General features: G+C 48.6%; 1 long non-coding RNA gene across 1 annotated transcript; it reads left to right on the top strand.

Moving 5' to 3' along the window:
- Positions 1–6,208: 6,208 nt before the first annotated feature.
- On the top strand, positions 6,209–7,156 carry LOC137799013 (uncharacterized). The gene is made up of 3 exons (XR_011079412.1): positions 6,209–6,310; positions 6,473–6,618; positions 7,029–7,156. It is a non-coding gene; the product is annotated as an uncharacterized lncRNA (long non-coding RNA).
- The last annotated feature ends 1,009 nt before the right edge of the window (positions 7,157–8,165 follow it).

The raw sequence follows: 8,165 nt of genomic DNA, 5'->3' as shown, positions 1-8,165 counted from the left end.
TAATAATTATGCCATCGACATTGTATTGTATTTCATTATGTAATCTGGGTTATGCCATATTATAATGCCAAATATACTGTTTTAATAATTTAATTAAACTAATTAGATGTAACAATGTCATTGTAAGACAGTAAGGTGACTGGAGTTCAGTGGTTAGCATGCCTGACTTTTGATCAAAGTTTCAGGGGTTAGGGTTAGGGTTAGGGTTAGGTTAGGACGGGGCCCTCCGAGGGGGGCCCCGAGAAGCACTGGCACTGGGTGGGGTTTTCCTTGGGGGGAGAAGTTAAGAAAGCAGTTAAAAACCCTCAGGTAAGTAAAACCATAAAAATATTAAAAAATTAAAAAAATGTATTTGAAAACTTCCTAAAAAGAACAACCGGTCTGTCGGCCAAGTCACAGCGGGGCAGCCGGTGAGGAGTTGCACTTAGGGGGGGATTTATAAAATTCATAAAAGTGAGCCGATCCCGGATGGTAGGGTAAAATCAAAATAGCACACCGATGTTTCCTGATAAAAAGGTAGTTAAAGAAGTATGAATAAATAAATAGGTGAATAAATAAGTAAATAAAATAAATAAATAGATAAATAAATAAATTTATAAAAAAACACCCGTATATACAATACAAAACACACCACTTCTAGACAAGGATAAAAGCAAGGAAATAAAAGTGGCAAGCAGGGCCATGAGAGTAAAAAGGAAACATCAGGTAAAAGAAGGGGGGAGGGGGGGTAAGTGCTAAAAAGGTGTGACATTTTGCTAAAATAAAACCATCCTGTCGGCTGCAGGGGGAAGAATGACGGAGGGGGATGGGGAGGGGGTTTGGGGCCTCGTCCGCAACTAAAAACTGGGGAGTCATTAATAATACAATAAACAAAAAGGGGGGGGGGGGTGTTTGGGTGTTTATATATTAATACAGACATATATATATATATAGACGTAAGTCGACAAAATGAAATAATTAACACATATATATATATATATATATATATATATATATTTATGTTTTAACATACAAAATACAAAATACACACACAAACATGTATATAAAATTATATATATATATAAAAGGAATGTCTAAAAAAATAAATAAATATAACACCAACTGCGCACTCGTGTGCACCCACCACCAACACATCTAATAAGATAAAAGATAAAAGGTAAAAGGTAAAAAAAACTAAAGATTCCCACGACGAAGATGCAAACGAGGCTCCCTGATAAAAGGGGAGAGGAGGAGGGCGGGGGGGTGGGGGGGTGGGGTTTAAAAAGGTGCAAAGGAGCCCCAGGCCGGGCCTTAGTATTTCTCATTTAATCCATTAGGTTCTATCGTGCCCAGCCTGTGGATCCATCTCCTCTCAGCCGCCTGACGTTGGGACGTGGTCCATCGCCAGTTGCTCTCCAGGCCCACACTCTGTAAAACATGTGAGCCATGGAGTTTAAAATGTGCATAGAGGACGCTCGTGCCGTTCCCGCTGCTGATTTTAAAAAGGTGTTGCTTAATCCTAAAATGTAGTTGGTTTCCCGTCTCCCCCACATACAGCTGGTGGCAGGCCCCGCACCTGACAGCATAAACAACATTTGAGGCTGCCGGTGTCAGGGCCCGCTCTACTTTTGTGCCTTTTCTGCTTTGTGGGTTAAAAATGTAGGGGAGACGAAGGAAACCAATCTCTGATCCTCGAAGCGCCTCCTTCCTGGTCCCCCTCTTATTTAGAGATGTATGGACCAGGATATCTTTGAGATTCTTGTTTCTCCTGAAGGCAGAGATCACCCTGCTTTCCCGCAGGGCGGCGCAGCGCTCCCTCGCCCCCTGGAAGCTGACTCGCACTTTCTTGATTAAGGTTTGAGTGGAGTCAGAGAAGGTTAAAACCAAGGGGACGAGGGCCCCAGCTGGTGGTTGTGGGGTACTGCGGCTGCCACCCATGAAGGAGCCGGCGACCTCTGCCCTCACCGCTCTGAGGAAGCGCTTCGAGTACCCCCTGAGCCTCAACGCACTGAAGAGGGTGCTGGTCGCCTCCGCCACGTGCTCCGGGAGGGTGCAGATCCTGTGGAAGCGGATGAGTTGTGATTTAATGATTGCTTTGAAGGTGTGTCTGGGGTGGTAACTGCTTTTGTGAAGTAATGCGTGGCGGTCAGTGGCCTTAAAATAAACCTTAGTGGCTATTGTTTTGTGGTGAGTGAAGTGTTGAAAAAAAACCTGTGTGTCCAGAAAGTCGACTGTGTGTTGTTGTATGTTATGTTTGAGTTTAATCCGGGGGTGATGGGAGTTGAGGGTGTCCAGGAAGGTGAGAAACTGTTGTTGTGTGTGGGTCCAGAGGCCGAAGATGTCGTCCAGGTACCGGACGTAGAGGAGGGGTTTGTGGGTGAGTTTTTTGAAGGCCGCCTCCTCCCAATGGGCCAGGTAGATGTCGGCGTACGCCGGGGAGTACTTCCGGCCCATTGCACAGCCGCACAGCTGGAGATAGTGCTGACTGTTAAATTCGAAGTCGTTGCGGGTGAGGGTGATGTGTAGTAATTCTATGATTTCTCTGTCGGGTCTGGATGGGTCGGGGTGTCTATTGAGGGTGTCCTGAAGGGCGTGAAGGCCGAGTGAAGTTTCTATGTTAGTGTATAATGAATCTATATCTATTGAAAAGAGGAATGTGTTACCGGGTACCTGGAGGTTTTTTATTTTATTGACAAAATGGTAGGTGTCTTGCAAGTGGCTGGGGTGAAGTTTGGAGAGTGGGTTGATAAAGTGATCTATGTATTCTGTGATGCGGTGAGATTCTGAACTACAGTCACTAACTATGGGGCGGCCGGCCGGAACCACATGGGGGACCGTCCACGTCTCAGGAGGCTTGTGGATCTTGGGGAGCAGGTAGAAGAGGCGGGGCCTGGGCTCGTCGGGACCGTCCAGGTATTGTTTTTGTTTGATGGTTATGTATTTGTTGAGATGTAGTCTATGTGTAATGTCTCTTACCAATTGTTGTGTTTCTAGTTGTATAGAATGTGTAAGTGGTTTATAGTATGTGTTGTCATTTAACTGTCTTTCGGCCTCTAAAATGTAGTTATGTCTGTCCTGTAATACTATCTGTCCCCCTTTATCCGCTGGTTTAATGACTATGTGTTTGTTTTTACTTAGTGCTTTGAGAGTGTGTTTATGTTCCTGGCTAATGTTGGGTTGCGTGTGTGTGAGGGGGCGCCATTGTGTGAGTGATTGTAAATTTGTATGGATTAAGTCTGTGATTTCTGGTGAGACGGTGTCCGGATGTGGTTCCCAGTTGGACGGTCCAGTGAAGGGAACCTGGTCCCGCCCCTGTGCCCCCCAGAAGTGGTCGATGAGTTTCAGCCTCCTGTGGAAGACGTGGAGGTCCCCCCTGAGGGCCGGCCGGGTGGGGGGTTCCGGTGTCGGGATGAAGGTGAGTCCTTTCTCCAGTATCTCCCGCTGTGCGGCCGTGAGGGAGAAGGCGGAGCAGAGGTTGGTGATGTTGGAGGTGTGGGGAGGTGTGTGGTCACTTTCCTCCCCATTTACATGTTTAACTGCTGTTTCCAGTACCTGAACAACGTCCCGGCCGTTTCTGCTGTCCAGTGGATGTTATCTTTGGGGTTTACGTGGAAAAGAAGTTGGTTAATGTCTGGAATGAAGTTGTATTTCTGTGAGATGGTGGTGTTGAGCTGTGTGAGTAGATGTTGTTTTTTGGGGGCCAGGGTGTGTGAAAAGTTGATGATGGGGATGTAGAGGGTGGCGTTGGGGAAGGTGATCTGGCCGGCTCGCCACAGGGCTTGGAGCTGTTTCCGCATGGTGAGTAGGTGGTGTTCTGCCAGACAGTTATTGAGGCCGATTGAGAAGATGACATGTGATGGTGTGAGCTGAGGGGTGAGTTTTTTGAGTATTGCTGTCAGATGATAAAAGGTGGCTCCAGGGTAACTGTCTACCTGTATGTGTGGGTCCGTGAAGGGTGGGATACGTGATAAGTTTGAGTCGCCTAGGATGAGGGTTGTCTTGCGAATTGTGAGTGACCAGTCTTGAAGTTTTCTGAAGGTGTTTGTATGTCTGTGGGGTTCCGGCCATTGTGGGGAGCCAGGGGGTGCCGTTGAGCCGCTGCTGGAGTTTAAGGCGGGCAACTCAGATGTTGGGGATGAAGTCAGCTTTTCGCTTTTTACAGTTCCCTTCATCATCACAGTTTTGTTGCCCACCCTCGCGCTTGCTCTGGTGTTAGCAGGCTCAACGGTCCTTCGCACTGGCTCCCTCTGCTGTTTGGGGGGTGGTGGTGAGTCTGTGGGGGAAGAGGATTGTATACTGTTACTGTGGGTCCGGGCTACATTACTGAGCAGGTGAGTATGATCTGTATGTGGAGGGGGGGGAGGGAGGGAGGAGGGGGGAGGGGTGTGGGGGGGTCAGAGGTCGGTTTAGTCTGTGAAGTCAGTTGGGTCGATGCTTTGGGAAGGTGATGGAGCTCCACCCTCACTTCACGGGTCGGGTTGCGTCTTAGCGGCTGGGCTGATGTTAACCTTGGTTCTGCCGCGTCACCCCCGTGAGTGTTGTGGTTAGGGTGGGTGGGTTGTGTGGTTGAGTTTAGGGGAGCTGGGTGGGGAGGGGATCCGGAAAGAGGAAGTGTGGAAGGGGAGGGGGCAAGATTAATGATCACTGGAACGGAAGTGAGAGGTGGAGGGGGAGGGGAAGTACAGGGTCGGGGGAGGAGAGCTGGGAGGGAGAGGGGCGGGGAAAAAGGACGCGGAGAGGGAGGGGTTTTAGAGTCAAGGAGAAATGGAGGGAAGGAGGAAGTGCGGGGTGAGGTGGTAGGAGGAGGGGAGGAAGGAGGTTGAGAGGAAGGAGGTTAGGGTTAGGGTTAGGGTTAGGGTTAGGGTTAGGTTTGGTGAGGGGCGTGGCCCTCCGAAGAGGGTTAGGGTTAGGGTTAGGGTTAGGTGTAGGGGAAAAAGGGTTCCCACTGCCTTTCGGCAGCTGGAAGGCACGGGCTCACAATCCAGCCTTTGTCTTAATTTTGGTTCTCCCTTTGTGTCCTCATTTAGGGGTGATCTGGTTCCAGGACGCTGACCATCGGACCAGCCAGTGGACGGCTCCAGCCCCATATTCCCCAGGTCCTCCCTCCCACGATGGCAGGAGTGTCGGTACAGGTAAGTGTGTTCATCCATACATACATCCATACATACACACATGCACACATATATACACATATACATACATACACACATACACACATATATATATATATATACATACATACACATATATACATATACATATACACATACGTACACCCACACCCACATACATTTTTTGTTATCATTTGTTTACATGTATCCATGCACACATACCCACACATACATGCACATACATGTACATACATGTCCACATACGCCCACATGCACACATGCAACATGATTCTTCCTAATCCGGTGATTTTTCCTTTTTAGATGGTCTGGTTCAGGCCGTGTGGATGCACTGTTTTCAGTGTCCTAATCCATTTCCTTTCTGTCGCCAGTCGCTGACCGTCAGACCAGCCCGTGGACGACTCCAGCCCCATCATCCCCAGATTTTCTCCCCCGTGATGTCGGAAATGATCGTACAGGTAAGTGTGTTTTTTATTTCTCCTCAGTGAATATAGATGTTGTTTCAGCCTCGTCAGTAAGCTGTTTTTAGTTTGGCCAATATATAATTTGGCACAAACCTGGCATTTTATACAATATACTACATTCTTGGAGTGTGGCGTGAAAGCCTGCAGGACTGGGACCCCCAGCTGGGTATGTATATTCTCTATGAATTTGGTGTATTTAAAAAGTCCTGCATGCTTAAAGCCCTTTTCTTTTCCTTTTCCGCCCAGGGAAGAGTGCACCAGAAGGTCCTTGAGGTTCTTATTCCTTCTGAAAGCGGCTATGGTCTTGAACCCGGCCAACGACTGCATCTGGTCCCGAGCCATTTGAAAGTTCCTCCTGGCTTTCACATTGAGGGTCCTGGAGGCCGGGGAGAGCGTGGTGATCAAGGGGATCAGATGGTAAGTGTTTTCCCTCGTGTCCGGTCCTCCCCTCTGTCGTGTGGCCCCTTCGGTGCGTCGGCTGTCCCTGTGTGTATTCTGGAGAGAGGTGGTGTGTGTATGACCCTCCGCTTCAATGTGCCGGAGGTCAGGTGCAGTGTCGTGGAGAGTTTTGGTGTGTGGGTGGGTGCGTGCCTCTACGTGCCAGGGTCGGGCGCTATCCAGCAGAACCTCCGCCTTAATTTGCCGGAGGAATGTCCTGCCGTAGCCCCGCCGCCTGAGTGCCCGGAAAAGGATTCTTGTTGCCGACTCGGCATCCTCAGGCACAGTACAGATCCTAAGGTACCGTATCAATTGTGACTTTACAATTCCCCTGTATGTGTGTTTCGGGTGGTAACTTGACCTGTGTAGAAGTGCATGGGTGTCGGTTGGCTTGAAGTACACCCTCGTACCAAGCCCACTCTCTCCACTGTTTACTCTCCTTATGAATACTTCTGTGTCCAGGAACTCAATCTTTTCCGGTTGAAGATTATATTTGACGGTTATTGAAGGGTGGTGGTTGTTCAAGACTGTGATGAAGCCACTGAAAGCCGCTTTGGAATGACTCCAGATCCCGAAGATATCGTCCAGATATCTTATATATAACAGAGGTAAGTGGTCGCATTTGGGGAAGACTGTTCGTTCCCAGTCCGCCATGTAGATGTTCGCGTAGGCCGGGGCGAACTTTTTACCCATTGCGGTACCATGGATCTGTAGGAATAATTCCGAATTGAACTCAAAGTCGTTTCTGGTGAGACCAAGCTCTAAAAGTGTGAGAAGGGCCTCGTCCGGCCTGGCGGGATCTGGGTATTGGAGGAAGATATCGCGCACTGCTTTCAAGCCCAATTGGGTTTCGATGTTGGTATATAGTGCGTCGATATCAATTGTGAAGAGCATTGCACCGGGTGGCACTGTGATATGTTTCAGTTTGTTCACAAACTCATAAGTGTCCCGGATATAGCTATCATGTAGCTGTGACAAAGGGTTAATGTAGTGATCAATGAATTCTGCTACTCTATAGGATTCACTCCCGCAGTCCGAGACGATCGGTCTGCCAGGTGGGATCCTATGTGGGACCGTCCAAGTCTCCGGGCTTTTGTGGATCTTCGGAAGAAGATAAAATTGCCGTGGACGTGGAGGATCCTCACCCATCAGGTAATACTTTTGTTTCGCTGTTATGATTTTTTTGTGATGCAGGCCCTCTAGGATCCCCCGGATTGTTGTTTGGGTCTCCAATTGCACTGAGCAAGATAAAGGTGAGTAATGGGCCGCATTATTCAGCTGTCTGTACGCCTCCGTTAAGTATTGATTTCTGTCCATGATCACTATTTTTGACCCTTTGTCTGCTGGTTTGATTACTATCCCTGAGTTTGATTTTAATGTCTGCAAAGCTTCTCTTTCCCCCATTGATAGGTTTTCCTCCTTTTCCCCAGCCCAACAGACCCTCTTAAGGTCCCGATTATCCTGTTTTATTAATTTTTTGATAGGTGCTGCTACCCCATCCCCTTTCGGTTCCCAGGTCGAGGGGCCCACAAAGGGGTCCCGAGCGAAGTCCGTCTCGTACCCGAAATGGTCCAGGAGCTTGAGACGTCTATGGTACCTGTGCAGGTCTCTGCGCAGCGTCTGCCTGTCCACCACCTGGGGGGTAGGTATAAAGAAGAGGCCCCTCTCCAACACCCTCTCCTCATCCCGAGTTAAAACCAAAGATGCAGAAAGATTTAAGATATTTGAATGGGGCTGATTTGAATCCGCAGGTACCCCCGTCCTCAGTTTAACTGCACCATCCAGGAATGGGTTAGGGTTAGGGTTAGGGTTAGGGTTAGGGTTAGGGTTAGGGTTAGGGTTAGGGTTAGGGTTAGGGTTAGGGTTAGGGTTAGGGTTAGGGTTAGGGTTAGGGTTAGGGTTAGGGTTAGGGTTAGGGTTAGGGTTAGGGTTAGGGTTAGGATAGGGTTAGGGTTAGGGTTAGGGTTAGGGTTAGGGTTAGGGTTAGGGTTAGGGTTAGGGTTAGGGTTAGGGTTAGGGTTAGGGTTAGGGTTAGGGTTAGGGTTAGGGTTAGGGTTAGGGTTAGGGTTAGGGTTAGGGTTAGGGTTAGGGTTAGGGTTAGGGTTAGGGTTAGGGTTAGGGTTAGGGTTAGGGTTAGGGTTAGGGTTAGGGTTAG

This window comes from Clinocottus analis, unplaced genomic scaffold (genome assembly GCF_023055335.1).
Source record: "Clinocottus analis isolate CAN_PGR_092001 unplaced genomic scaffold, fCliAna1.0.p SCAF_34, whole genome shotgun sequence".
Lineage (NCBI taxonomy): Eukaryota > Metazoa > Chordata > Actinopteri > Perciformes > Cottidae > Clinocottus > Clinocottus analis.
This window is presented reverse-complemented; position numbering and strand designations above follow the sequence as displayed.